Source organism: Phyllostomus discolor, chromosome 7 (genome assembly GCF_004126475.2).
Source record: "Phyllostomus discolor isolate MPI-MPIP mPhyDis1 chromosome 7, mPhyDis1.pri.v3, whole genome shotgun sequence".
Taxonomy (NCBI): domain Eukaryota; kingdom Metazoa; phylum Chordata; class Mammalia; order Chiroptera; family Phyllostomidae; genus Phyllostomus; species Phyllostomus discolor.
Genome location: NC_040909.2, coordinates 86,267,711 through 86,282,539, shown reverse-complemented (window position 1 = coordinate 86,282,539; position 14,829 = coordinate 86,267,711). Strand labels below are relative to the sequence as shown.

General features: G+C 34.5%; 1 long non-coding RNA gene across 1 annotated transcript; it reads right to left on the bottom strand.

The window, feature by feature from the left end:
* Nucleotides 1–4,676: 4,676 nt before the first annotated feature.
* On the bottom strand, nucleotides 4,677–13,762 carry LOC118501873. The gene is made up of 3 exons (XR_004904535.1): nucleotides 13,752–13,762; nucleotides 10,504–10,507; nucleotides 4,677–4,784 (listed from the first exon to the last, which is right to left on the bottom strand). It is a non-coding gene; the product is annotated as an uncharacterized LOC118501873 (long non-coding RNA).
* Nucleotides 13,763–14,829: the final 1,067 nt, after the last annotated feature.

Sequence of the window (14,829 nt, the reverse complement as noted above, 5' to 3'; positions counted from 1 at the left end):
CACAGATACTCAAACACAAGATGAATCCAAAGAAACCCTTACCAAAAGACATTGTAATTGAAATGCTGAAGGCTAAAGACAATGAGGGAATCTTAAAAGCAGCAAGAGAAAAGTAATTCGTTACCTACAAGGGAGTTCCCATAAGACTGTCAGCTGATTTCTCAAAAGAAACTTTGCACACTAGAAGGGATTGGCAAGAAATATTCAAAGTGATGAACAGCAAGAACCTACAGCCTAAACTAATCTACTCAGCAAAGCTATCATTAGAATCGAAGAGTAGGTAAAGAGCTTCCCGAACAGGAAAAAGCTAAAGGAATCCTTCACCAAACCAGTATTATAGAAATGTTAAATTTCCTTCTTTAAGAAAAAGAAGATATAAAAAATGAACAATAAAATGGTAATAAATACTTATCAATAATTGACTCTAAAAACAAAATGAGCATGGCTGGTATAGCTCAGTGGATTGAGCATGGGCCTGTGAAACAAAGGATCACTGTTTAATTCCCAGTTAGGGCACATGCCTGCATTGCAGGCCAGTTCCCAGAAGGAGACACATGAGAGGCAACCATACATTATATTTCTCTCCCTGACTCCTTCCCTTTCCCTCTAAAGACAAATAAATAAAATCTTTTAAAAAATGAACTAGCAGAACAGAAATAGAATCATAGATACAGAGAATGTTTTGATGGTTGCCAAATGGGAGGGAATTCAGGAGGGTGTACAAAAATGTTGAAGGGGTTAAAAAGTACAAATTTGTTGTTACAGGATAGTTTCAGGGATGTAAGTACAGTACAGGTTATATAACAGCCAAAGAATATATATGCATGGCTCATGGACAAGGACAATGATGTGGGGATTGCCCGGAAAATTGAGGTAGTCTGTGTGAAAGGAGGCTAAGGTGGGGGGGGGGGGGGCGGGAATTGGTACAACTGTAATAAAATAAATAATAAAACAGTTTTAAATTTAAAAAAGATCATTCAAATTAAAAAACTGTAAAAATATGTTTGTAAATTAAAACTGGTTAGGCACAAAACACATTTATATAAAATAAAGTGTCACATATGTCATTGGCAATTTGTCCTTTGAAAAGAATCTATAAATTACATGTACATGTGTCTATAGAGCAAATTATTTATATATACATATTTGTGTTTGCATATTTTTTCATGTGAATGGTTAAAATAGTATCCAAATTAACTAGAATGTATATAACTGACATATAATCTTACCCTGACTAATAAAGTGCAATATTTACTTATATATATATATATATATATATATATGCTATGGAAATGTATGGAAGTGAAAAATGTCATAATTACTATGCCTACTTCAATTTATGTCAAATTTGTTCATAGAAAATACACTCTGGAGTTGCCTCCAAATATTAAAAATGGAATTGTCTTATGACCCAGCAATTCTACTTCTAGGAATATATCCAAAGAAACCTGAAACACTAATTTGAAAAAACATAAACACCTCCAGGTTCATTGTACCATTAGTTACAATAGGCTAGATTTGGAAGAGGACCAAGTACCCATTAATAAGTGAGTGATTAAAAAAAGCTGTAATGCATTTACACAGTGGAATACTACTCAGTCATTAAAAAAATAAGGAAATCATAACCTTTGGATGGACCTGAAAAATATGCTAAGTGAAATGAGCCAGTCAGAGTAAGAGAAGTACCATGTGATTTCACTTATATGTGGAATCCAATGAACAAAACAAGCTATCAAAATAGAATCAGACTTGTAGAGAATAGACTGACAAATGTAAGAGGTGAGAAGGATTGTAGGGCTGGGTGAAAAAAAAGTGAAAGAACTAAGAAAAAAAACTCATAATCACAAAAAACAGAAAGGTGATTACCAGAGGGAAGGGGGGTTGGAGGCAGTAGAAAAGCATGTAGAGAAGATAAATAGTGATAAAAAGAGACTGATTTGAGAGGGTGAACACACAATACAATATCTAGTTGCTGTATTATAGAACTGTACACCTAAAACCTATAAATTTTATTAACCAATGTCACCCCAATAAATTCAATTTTTAAATATGAGTACTCTACAAAAATATTGTCATTATCTTCTGACTTAAACAAATTATTTTGTTTCATTTATTCTAAATTACTCTGAGGTGTGTAATTTTTACGTGTTGTAATATGGTTAAGTTTTGTGAGATTAATTTATAAACAATTTAACCTCCAACTTACCAATACATTATTAAGCAAATAAATCTATTTTCCAGACTCAATTGACAATGATGTATTTATGTACACACATTAGAATATCTGTGTACCTATAATGTATAAATAATATACTTCCTGTTATTTAAAAAACTTGGTTTTGGTTCATATCAGCCTTTTACCATAGGGAAACCAAAATGACATATGTTCATGTAGAAATACTCACAGCATTTTTCTGCAGATATAGTCTTTAAGTGCACATTAAACTTACATCACAAAAAGTGGTCTTCCACTTGAATCATTTATTTATTTACCAGAAGAAGGTGACCAAGTTTCTCAACAAATGTAGCTACACACATTTGTAAAACTGTGTTGCTGTGAAGTTAAGATAGTTTTTCCAGAGCTGCCCTAATCACTGCACCTGTGAACTAAACCTTATTTTGAGTGTTTCATTCTGGTATAATATATTTGTAACTTTAGGTAGGGAAAAATATGTCAACTTAAGATATATGTGCATAATTTAATAAACAATGTCAAAAGATTTCCAAAATACTTTCCCTGTTGGTCTAGAGACTCACAAGACCATAAAATATGTTATGTCCAAGTAGCTTTACTGGGTGAGTGTCACATTTCCAAAGCTTCCATAAGCCCCAGGATCAGGCTTGAAACTCTTAAATAGCAAAACCTAGAGAAACAAAAAAAACTCCTGAACAATTACAAAGAAAATGGTCCACAAGTACTGACAATGTGGATCAGCATTGACTCAGAAACTATAAAACAAGAACAAAGAATGATAAACAGAATATAGAAAATACACTAGCCACTCTTAGATAGGGCTTCCCCAATAACCAGTGGAAATAAATGAATCATTGTAGTTAATCATGCTGTATTTTGATATGCATATTATTATCATGAAGGATCAGGCAGACACGGGTTCATATACCAGCTCAGCCATTAACTAGCTCTGCCCTATATGACAAATTATTTATAGGCCTCGGTTTCCTTGTATGTAAACTAGAAAGATATATATGTATAAGGTTATTTTGAGGGATGGAAAGAAAAATCACTTAACACAGGTTGTATAACACAGCTTTCCAATTACATTAGCTCTTCTCTTTTTTAGTTTTCTCTTTGTTTACATACTTATGTTACCATTTAGTGACCCGAATATCTCATTCTTACAGGTTTATTATAAGAATTAAATTAGATGATTTTTTAATGCATGGCAGGGTTCATTGAACATGTGGGCACAGTACCCATAACTGGTAGGTGTGAGTATGTATTTTCAGGAGCAGCAATAGCAGTAGCAATAGTGGCAGTGTTCCATATGTTAAGTTTAAGTTTGTCCAACTTATAAATCTGCTGTCATTTCAGGTAGAACCCACTACTTAATTCGAGTGCCAATTTGAGTGTGCTGTGCTTATACTGAGAGTAAAAACAGAACAGACACTTGAGCTCCTTGTCACTGTGTTCCTAGTCCCCACAAAGTGTCACACAAAGATAATCATGTAATGAGTGAGGATTTACACTTTCCTGATACATTCCTTTTTTATGTGTGGCCCAATCTTCTTTCTCTCTCTCTCTCTCTCATATATATATATATTTATTTATTTATTTATAAGGTATTAGATATATATTTTTATATATCTTATATTAAGATAAATATATATTTATATATATTTGTGTGTGTATTCATATATATGATGTATCTATATCTATATCTATCTATATAGATTGATATATAGATATAGATAAAGATAGATATAGATGGTGTATAGATATGGATGATATAAATAGAGATACAGGTACAGATACAGATGATATAGATATAGATAGATAGATAGATGATAGATAGATATGGTAGGCCAAGGGTTCATTAAGTTTTAAAGTAAAAATGAAGGGCACCTTTTTTTGCAATACTAACATAACACAAATGCATTTAAATTAAATTTGAAACAATTTTCTTGGTTTGTAGAATGGCATGAAAGACAGGCTGATTTGAGAGTGCCTAGCCAGCCATGAAATCAATGAGCAAAAATTTGGGTTGATTTTTTTCATTTTACTGTATTTTCTATAACCATTTAACTCCCTTATGCCCTGCATGCAATCATCACACTGTTGTCTATGTCCATGAGTCCTGTTTTGTTTTTACTCAAACCCTCCATTCCCTAATCTCCCCCACCAATAGCTGTCATCCTGCTCTCTCTGAGTCCATCTGTATTGTGCTTGTTAGTTCGGTTTGTTCATTAGATTTCACCTTTTCACCAATAATGTTATCAAACAATGTATTCACTGTTTTGTTCCACTATCTTCTGCCATCTTTCAGGCAACTTCATATTTCCATCTTCTTAAACTTTTTTATCTTTTTGAGTAAAGAACTGTTCCAGATACCTTTTGCTATCTTCCAGGGAATTAGTCACTTTTTTCCATTAGAAAAATTGGGTAAAGACCAAAATAAATGGAAATCTGAAAGAGAAATGTCTGGTGAATACAGTAGATAAGTCAGAAATTCCCAGCCAAGCTGTAACAATTTTTGGTTCATCATCAAAGAAACATGTGGTCTTGCATTGTCCTGATGGAATATTATGTGTTTTCTGTTGACTAACTGGGAGCAGTACTTGTTAGAATTAATTGTTTGGTTTTTCATAAGAAGGTCATAAAAGAAGAATACATCCCAATCCTACTTGGAAGGTTATGTAAACAACATGACCTTCTTTGGATGAAGACCAGCCTTTGGTGTAGTTGGTGCAAGAGATCACTTGTCCCATGGTCTCTTCTGTTCCATATTATTGTAAAGTATCCACTTTTCATTGTCTGTCACAATTTGTTTTAAAAATGGAACATTTTCCTTATATTGAAGTAGAGAATTGCATGCAGCAATACGGTCAAGGAGTTTTTTTCCTCTTAACTTATGTAGAACCTAAGCATCAAAGTGATTAACATAACCAAAATCATGCAAAATGCTTTTCAACACTTGTTTTGGATGTTTTGAGTATATCAGCTATCTCTCACATGGTATAATGTTGATTATTCTCAGTTAGTGCATCAATTTGATCTCTGTCCTCTTCAACTGGTCTGCTCAACCATGGAGCATTATCCAGCAAGATTACTCCAGCATGAAACTTTGCAAACCACTTTTGAGACATTCAATTAGCCACAGCACACTCTCCATACACTGCATAGATATATTTTTTGAGTTTTAGTTCTTTTTGCCTTCCTTGAAATAATAAAGCATAATACACTGAAAATGTTGGGTACTTGCTTCCATCTTCAATATTAAAATGGCTACACAAAAAAAAATCACCAATTTCACCCTGGCTGGTATAGCTCAGTGGATTGAGCACAAGACTGCAAACCAAAGGGTCATAAGTTCAATTCCCAGTCAGGGTACATGCCTAGGTCACGTCCTCAGTAGGGGGCATGCAAAAGGCAACCACACATTGATGTTTCTCACCCTCTCTTTCTCCTTCCCTTTCCCTCTCTCTAAAAACAAAATAAATAAATTTTTAAAAAATTCACCAACTTTGATGGGTTTTTTAATGCACACTGATATGACAGCTGTCAAAGTACAATCTAACAAAATGGTTTCAAATGAAGTTAAAGACAACTAAGTGCTACTAACCATACGAAAAAAAAATGAATGAACCTTTTGGCCAACATAATATATATGTAATTTTATTCAATCAATGATGTGAATTATTTTGAAAGTATAAGGATAAACCAATCATATCTAATATTTATTTACAAGTCTTCTAAACTGGGTTCTTTTGGTTTACATCTTAATAACTAACAGTTATTAAGCATCAAATGTGATGCATTTGAGCATCACAGCATTTCCACATAAAAAAGGCAAATATATATTTTTTTTCAAATGAGGAAATGATGTAATCATGAGGTTAAATGATTTGTTGGAGACTACACATGGAACAGTGGCTAAGAGTTTTAATAAGGTCTGTCTCAGAGCTGGAACTGTAGGGCCAGTATAGCATCAAGTCCAGAAGACGAGGTGATGGAAGGGGGCCAAGTAAGGGGTGTCAGAGTTTTTCAGAGTGTTATGGTGAATATTTGAACTAGGTCAGGGTAACAGGGAAGGAAATAGAGAATGGTTGTTGAGTAATGAGGGTTGAGGAGGAGGACAAAGCATTCCTAGGACTCCATGTTCTATGCTGGGGTAGATGCAGCTACATGAACTAAAACAGAGACCAAATGATACTATGATGATGATTGATGATGGGGATGTTAACATAGCCAATAGTTAATGAGGACTTTTTTACAAGGCATCAATTTAGATACTCCACACAAATGTATCCTTCACAACCCCATTTGGTAGGTACAATTTATTACCCCTATCTATAGATTACAATATATATGTACATAGAGGTAATTAACTTGAGAAGATCATGAAAAGCAAAGCCAGTCTTACTTTTAACCCCAAGAAAAAGCATCAGAAAAGCTGGACTTCATGAGTTATTTTTTGGAGTTCTTGAGAGAATGAGTAAATTTTTAAAAAATGGGAGATAGGGGATACCTGCTCTTCTCTCCTTCCTCACAAGTAAGAAACTGTATTTTATCCATGAATCCTAAAAATCTTTTTCTTTACCTATATCCTCCAGAAAATACCTGTAAAATTTTGGATCACATGTATAAATAAGAATTACATTTTAATACAGAAATAAATCACTATGAGATGAATCCAGATGCAGTTTGATTTTTAAAAATGGAGAATAGTTCTTAAAATTCATAATACCAAACAAGTGCTGCCCTAAAAACATACAAATAAGCCCTGGCTGGTGTAGCTCAGTGGATTGAGCGCGAGCTGCGAACCAAAGTGTCCCAGGTTCAATTCCCAGCCAGGGTATATTCCTGGGTTGCAGACCATAACCCCCAGCAACCGCACATTGATGTTTCTCTCTCTCTCTCTCTATCTCCCTCCCTTCCCTCTCTAAAAATAAATACATAAATAAAATATTTTAAAAAACATACAAATAAACTATCTTTCTCAAAGAATTAACAAACTTAACCAACAGGATCAAAGTAAGAGTTCATCCCAGCCCTTTTTGTAGTAAATATAAATATTCAGCAGAAAAAGCAGTCATGCAGGATGATTGTTAAAAATGAGGAAGATTTGTTTATAATTATCAACAGTTATTAACTGTTGATAATTATAAACAAAAAACATCTGAAATAAAATTAACTGTTCAAAGAAATAATCAAATATTATAACAACTATGTAGTCTGGAAAACAACTTATAATCAGATATCCTTGCCAGACTTGATAACATTAGCAAGGCCCAGGATGGCTTTCAGATAAAATTAATCAAAACACACTTGATATGTCACAAAACTTTCAAAATATATCTTCTTGCTGACTTTAAAATTCTTTCTGTTTATAGGCAGTTAAAAACAGATGGAATCTCCTACTGAAGATATATTTTTCCTAAATAAAATAGAAAAAGAAAACAAAAGGTTTACATTACTAAGAAATTTAACTGGGATGGCATGTTGAGCATCCATTTTACTAGATTATGAAGTGCCCTAGTTTTTAATATCTGTTCAGAACTGACACTGAATTTTGCAATCTTCTTTGTGCTCCAAGCTCTGTGAGTTTATTTGATCAATATTTTCTTCAATAACATGGTGGGAAAAGTCTAACTCACAACACTTCTGTTCAAATTTCTATTCTCATGAGAGTAATAACTGAATTGCATCTGTCAACTATATTCCAATTGCCAAGCTGAATGATGCCCATGCATTATTTCTTATTTATTTTGATCTTTGCACAAGTCTATGAGGCAGAAACTGATATATTCCCATTTACAAATTTGGAAACAATTCATGGTGATGATAAACAATTTCCCATCTTCCAACCATTAAAATGCACCTCCAAGATTCAAATTCTGGCTGATTCTTCAGCCTATTGGTTCAGCATCCACTCTAGCAAAGGAAAACATGTTCAGCAGTCATTTCTCAGCCTTTTTAAAGTGTTATACCTCTTGAGAGAAGAAAGTCCCTTCAAATTTAAGCAAGTGAGTGTCTTAACAAAGACATGGATTACCCCACTATTCTTCCTTGCTGTGAATACTGGCTGGCATGTGTTTTTTCAGTTATACAATCTATTTTTTTCTTCTTGACTTTCTCCAGATACATTACTTTGAAATTACAACCTTTTACTCTACAGACACCCAAAATTCATTTAACAATAGTATAATATCCACTTTAAACACAGGAGGACATGAACCATGTCTTCCTTACCTAAAAGGAAAATATATATATGTCCCTTTTTCTTTCTTCCTCTCTTGCATTTTCTTTAGTGACTTAGATTCAAAGATTTACTTGGTTGTATTCAAAACTGCTTAGAAAAGCATCTAAGTGGTCATACAGGTGCTGATGACACATGGGTCTTTGCCCAGTCATGTCCTGAACATATTCTTACTTTCTAGCTTGTGACAGGCATGGCCAGAGGAGTGAAAGATGACATGGAAGCATTCACAGAGCCTATGAACTGCATGAGGCATTTCCTCCTTTTCGGGGTGAACCTACTTAATGCCTTCTGTTTCCTGAAGATAAGATTCTCCTTTTTACTTGTGCAAAAGTTAGAATTGGACTTACTACTTCATCTAATCTAGGTTCACCTTTCTGAAAGTCATATAATGAATCAGGGATGGAGTCATGATGGAAGCCCAGACTACAAATTCTTTGTCCAGCCAAGTTCTTCCTCCTGGTTGATATGTCTTCTCTTACTCAGTTAAGAAGTGACTCTTATTTCCCTCTTTACCCAGTAACTTACACTGATTCTGAGTGTACTAACACGCATGGCTCTTCTGGAGGTATCATTCACAACATATAATGAGCCCCTTGTCATCTTGTGTGTTTTATTCTAATGTACTCTCAATGACATTTAGGTTTGACATATCAGAGATTTGAGCTCAAAGGCAGTATACATGTTCCAAGTTACCCAGGGACATGTGCTGATCTGTCTTTTCCCCAATGATTCAAGGAAGACATAACTCTTCCTTCTTTTTTTCTCTGGTATTCCACTGTTCTCTCTCTTCCACAAATCACTATAATTGACACCAACACAGTACACTATCTGCATGAGGCGACCAGTAGAAACTTCTGAAGTGGCCTATAATATTTTAAATCATTGCACTATTTTGGCATAAAATATTACTTAGGTAAATATCAATTTCTGTGTATTTTTTCTCTAGAGAACTATTAGTCACATTTTATTGTGCATAAATAAAGCCTGTTCAGTCATATTTTTCCAGACATTTTGTTGTTTAGTGGCTGCTGTTGTTTAACACTACACTTGAGTGCTTACTAGTCACTGGATCTTTGAATGAAAACATAAGTTCTGTCCAGATATACTTCAGCCAGAGGTCTATTTGCCTGTTGGATTTCTAACATTTCCTTATTACAGTAAGTCCTCACTTAACATTATCAAGAAGTTCTTGGAAACTTCAATCTTAAGCAAAACTACATATATCAAAAAGAATGTTACCACAGGCTAACAGATATTAACAAGAGTTAAGTTCCATTTCAAAGATAGACGACATGATAGTACATAAAGCAAGGCTCAAAAAATTCAAGCATTTTCTTGGACAACAAGTGATTGGAACTAGAAACCAACCTCAAGGAAAACATTCAAATTCATGGAGGTTGAATAGCAGGTTACTAAACATTGAATTGATTAATAATGAGATCAATGAAGAAATAAAAAACTTTCTGAATGAATCAATGAATGGAAATGAACACCCAATAGTCCAAAACCTAAGGGGACACAGTGAAGGCAGTCTTGAGAGTGAAGTTCATACCAATACAGGCCTACCTAAAAAAGATAGAAACTTAAAAAAAAAAAACTAACCCTACAGCTACAAGAACTGGAGGAACAATAACAAACAAAGCCTAGAGAGAGTACAAGAAAGGAAATAATCAAGGAGGAGATGAGGAGATAGCCAACATATCAGATGCAGAGGACAAAACACTGGAAATCAGGATGCTAATGGAAATGGTTGAGGGTAGTTGCAAAATAGAGGGAAAAGTGAAGCATATATAAAGTGAAATAAAGAAAAATTTACTTGGAACCAACAGTGAAGGGAAGGAAACTGGTATTCTAATCAACAGTTTGGAGAAGGAAGAAATAAACATGCAAGCAGAACAAAAGTGGAGAAACAAGAATTCAAAAAAAAAAAAGAAAGAGAGAGAGAGAGGAGAGGTTTAGGAATCTCTGGGGGAACTTTAAATGTTCCAAAATCCCAGGGCTACAAAAAGGAGAAGAGGAAGAGCTAGAAATTGGAAAAATATTGGAAAACATAACAAAGAACTTCCCTAATTTGGCAAAGGAAATAGACTTCTGGGAAGTCTAAGAATCCCAGAGAGTCCCAAAGAGGTTGGAGCCAAGGAAGCACACACCAAGGCATATCATAATTACATTACCCAAGGTTAAAAATAAGGAGAGAATCCTAAAAGCAGCAAGAGAAAAGGGGACAGTTACTAACAAAGGAGTGCCCATAAGACTATCAGCTGATTCCTCAAAAGAAACTTTGCAGGCAAGAAGGGGCTGGAAAGGAGTATTCCAAGTCATGAAAGTCAAGATCCTACATCCAAGATTATTCTGTCCAGAAAAGCTATCATTTAGAATGAAGGGGCAGATAAAATGCTTCCAAGATAAGGTAAAGTTAAAGGAGGTCAACATTACCAACCATTTATTATATAAACGTTAAAGGGACTTATCAAAGAAAAAGAAGATCAAACCTATGTGCAGTAAAATGACAACAAAAGCACAACTATCAACAACTGAAACTAAAAAAAAAAAAAATACCAAAAAACTAAATGGGGATGGCAGGATGGGGGGAAAGTTACAGGGAACAGGAATTATAATTGACAAGTACAAAGTAGACAGAAGGAGGTTATGAGTAGTATATGAAATGAAGAAACCAAAGGCCTTAGATGTATGGCCCAAAGATATAAACTAACTGGGGGTGAGAATGCTGGTGGGAGGGGTGCAGGGTGGAGGAAAATAATGGATAAGAAAAAACTGAGACAACTATAATAATCAATAATCAGTAAGCATAATCAATAAAACATATTTAAAAATAAAAAATAAAACTTTTCCCTAAAATGAGAAAAAACAATATTAAGTCTTTATCAGGACAAAAGAGACAGGACCTGAATAAATAAAGTCAGAAATGAAAGAGGAGATATTACAACTAAACCACAGAAATAAAAAGGATTGTACAAAATTATTACAAACAAATATATGCCAAGAAATTAGACAACCTGGGTAAAAGAGACAAATTTCTAAAAACATATGATCTTCCAAAACACAATGAAGAAGCAGAAAGACTGAAAATGCCAATAACGGCTAATGGAATTGAAGTAGTAATAAAAAAACTTCCATCACACACAAACCCTGGACAGGTTGGCTTCACAGGAGAATTTTACAAAACACTTAAGGAAAAACTAAACCCTATCCTTCACAGACAATTTCAAAAAATCTAAGAAGAGGGAAGACTCCCAAACTATTCCAATGAGGCAAGCATCATCCCTATCCTAAGACCAGATAAAGACACAACAAAGAAAGAAAAATACAGGTTAATATTATTGATGAACATAGATGCTAAAATCCTTAACAAAATATTGGCAAACTGCATCCAGCAATGCATTTAAAAGGTCATACAACATGTCAAGTGGGATTTATCCAAGAATGAAAGGATGGTGCAATATTCACAAATCAAAAAACATAATACATCACATAATCAAAAGCAAAGAGAAAAATCACATGATCATACCAATAGATGCAGAAAAAGCATTTGATGAAGTACAGCACCCATTTATGGGAAAAAAAAAAACACTCAGCGAAGTGGGAGTAGAGGGAGCATACCTCAACATAATAAAGTCCATATATGAAAAAACTACAACCAACATCATCCTCAACAGGCAAAAACTATAAGCTTTCCCAGTAAGATCAGGAACAAGACAAGGGTGACCACTTTCACCACTTCAATTCATACAGTATTGGAAGTCATATCATAGCAATCAGACAAGAAAAAGAAATAAAAGCCACCCAAATTATAAAGAAAGAAGTAAAACTATCACTGTTTTCAGATGACATGATAGTGCATATTTAAAACCTTATAGAGTACATGGAAAAACTATTCAACTTAATGAGTAAATTTGGCAAAACAGCAGCATACAAAGACAATGTACAGAAATTGAAGGCATTTTTTGTACACCTACAATAAAATATAAAAAACAGAAGTCAGGACAGCATCCCATTTGCTATATCAAGAAAATAAAACACCAAAGAATAAACCTAACCAAGGGGGTAAAAGACTTGTACTCAGAAAACTACATGACACTGAAGAAAGAAATTAAGGAAGGCAAAAATAAGTGGAAGCCTATACCATGTTTATGGATTGGAATAATTAATATCATTGAAGTGTCCACATAAACCAAAACAATTTATAGATCCAATGCAATCCCTATTAAAATACCAATGACAACTTTCAAAATACAGTGCAAAAATTTAAAATTTATGTGAAGTCATAAATGATCCCAAATAGCCACAGCAAATTTTCAAAAAAAGAACAAAGTAGAAGGGATGACAATACTAATATCAAACTATATTACAAGAACACTATAATCAAAACAGTCTGGTACTGGCATAAGAACAAGCACACAGATCAATGGAAGAGAATGGAGAGCCCAGAAATAAACCCAAGTATCTACGGTCAACTAATATTTGACAATGGGAGCAGCAGCATAAAATGGAGCAAAAATAGCCTCTTCAACAAGTGGTGTTGAAAGCGCTGGACAGCTACCTGCAAAAAAAAATAAACTTGAGCAGCAACTTACAGCATACACAAAAATAAATTCAAGGTGGATGAAAGATTTAAATTTAAGTCACGACACCATTAAAGTCCTAGAGGAGAACATAAGTAGGAAAATCTCAGATATTTCATGTAGCAATGCTTTCATTGATATGTCCCCTAGAGCAAGGGACATAAAGGAAAAAAATAAACAAATGGGATCTCATCAAAATAAAAAGCTTCTGCATGGCTAATCTAGAGAGCATAATGTTAAGTGAAATAAACCAGGTGGTGAGGGACAAATACCATATGATCTCAACTTTAACTGGAACATAATCAACAAAAGAAAAAAACAAATAAAATATAACCAGAGACATTGAAATTAAGAACAATCTAACAATAGCCAGAGGGGAGGGAGAGGGGACAGTGGGGTGAAGGGAAGTTTTTCAGGAACTACTATAAAGGACACACGGACAAAACCAACGGGAAAAATGGAAGCAAGGGAGGGAGGCAGGTTTGGCTTGGGTAGGAGGCAGGGGCAGGGAGAAAATGCAGACAACTGTAATGGAACAACAATAAAGTAAAAAAAAAAAAGAAAGAAAGAAAACAGTATTAAAATGAAAAGAGAACCAACTGTGTGGGAAAACATATTTGGCAATGATACCTCAGACAAGGGTTTGATCTCCAAAATATGTAAAGACCTCAAGCAACTCCACTCTAACACAAGCAACCCAATCAAAAAATGAACAAAAGAGTTGAACAGACACTTGTCCAAGGAAGACACACAGAGGATCCAGAGACACATGTAAAGATGCTCAGTGTCACTAGCTATCAGAGAGATGCAAATTAAAGCCACAATGAGTACCACTTCACACTGGTGAGAATGGCCATCATAAACAAAACAACAAAAAAACAGTGTTGGAGAGTTGTGGAGAAAAGGAAACCCTAGTGCACTGGTGGTGGCATTTCAGACTGGTACAACCACTATGGAAAACAGTATGAAACTTCCTCAGAAAACTGAAAATGGATCTGCCTTTTGACCCAGCACTTCCACTGCTAGGATTATATCCTAAGAACACTGAAACACCAATCCAAAAGAACCAATGCACCACAATGTTCATAGCAGCACAATTTACAATAGCCAAGTGTTGGAAGCAACTTAGGTGCCCATCAGTAAATGAATGGATCAAAAAACTATGCTACATTTACACAATGGAATTCTATGCAGCAGAAAGAAAGAAGGAGCTCCTACGCTTTGTGACAGCATGGATGGAACTGGAAAGCATTATGCTAAGTGAAATAAGCCAGGCAGTGAAAGACAAATATCATATGATCTCTTTAACTGGAAACTAACTAATGAAACAAACAAGCAAGTAAAATATAACCATAGGCACAGAAATTGAGAACAGGTTGATAGTGACCAGAGGGGAGAGGGGAGGGAATTTCAGGGGAAAGGGGGAAGGGCTTTCACGAACTATTATAAAGAACACATGGACAATAACAAAGGAGGGTGGAAACAGTTGAGGGAGGTGGGGAGGTCTTAGGTGGTGGGAAAGGATGAGGAGGGGAAAAGGCAGGAAACTGCACTTGAACAAGAATAAAATGTTAAAAAAAGAAAAAAGAAAAAAACTGGAAACCCCATAACTGTCCATCAATAAATAATAGATTAAATAAATAAATAAATAAATAAATAAATAAATAAATAAATAAATATTACTTTTGGGTCTGATTCAGGAATCTCCAAGACCACACTTAAGACTCAATAATGTACTAGAAAGATCGCCACACTTAGAGAAACTATTGAACTCACACCTCTGGTTTATTATGGCAAAAAGATAC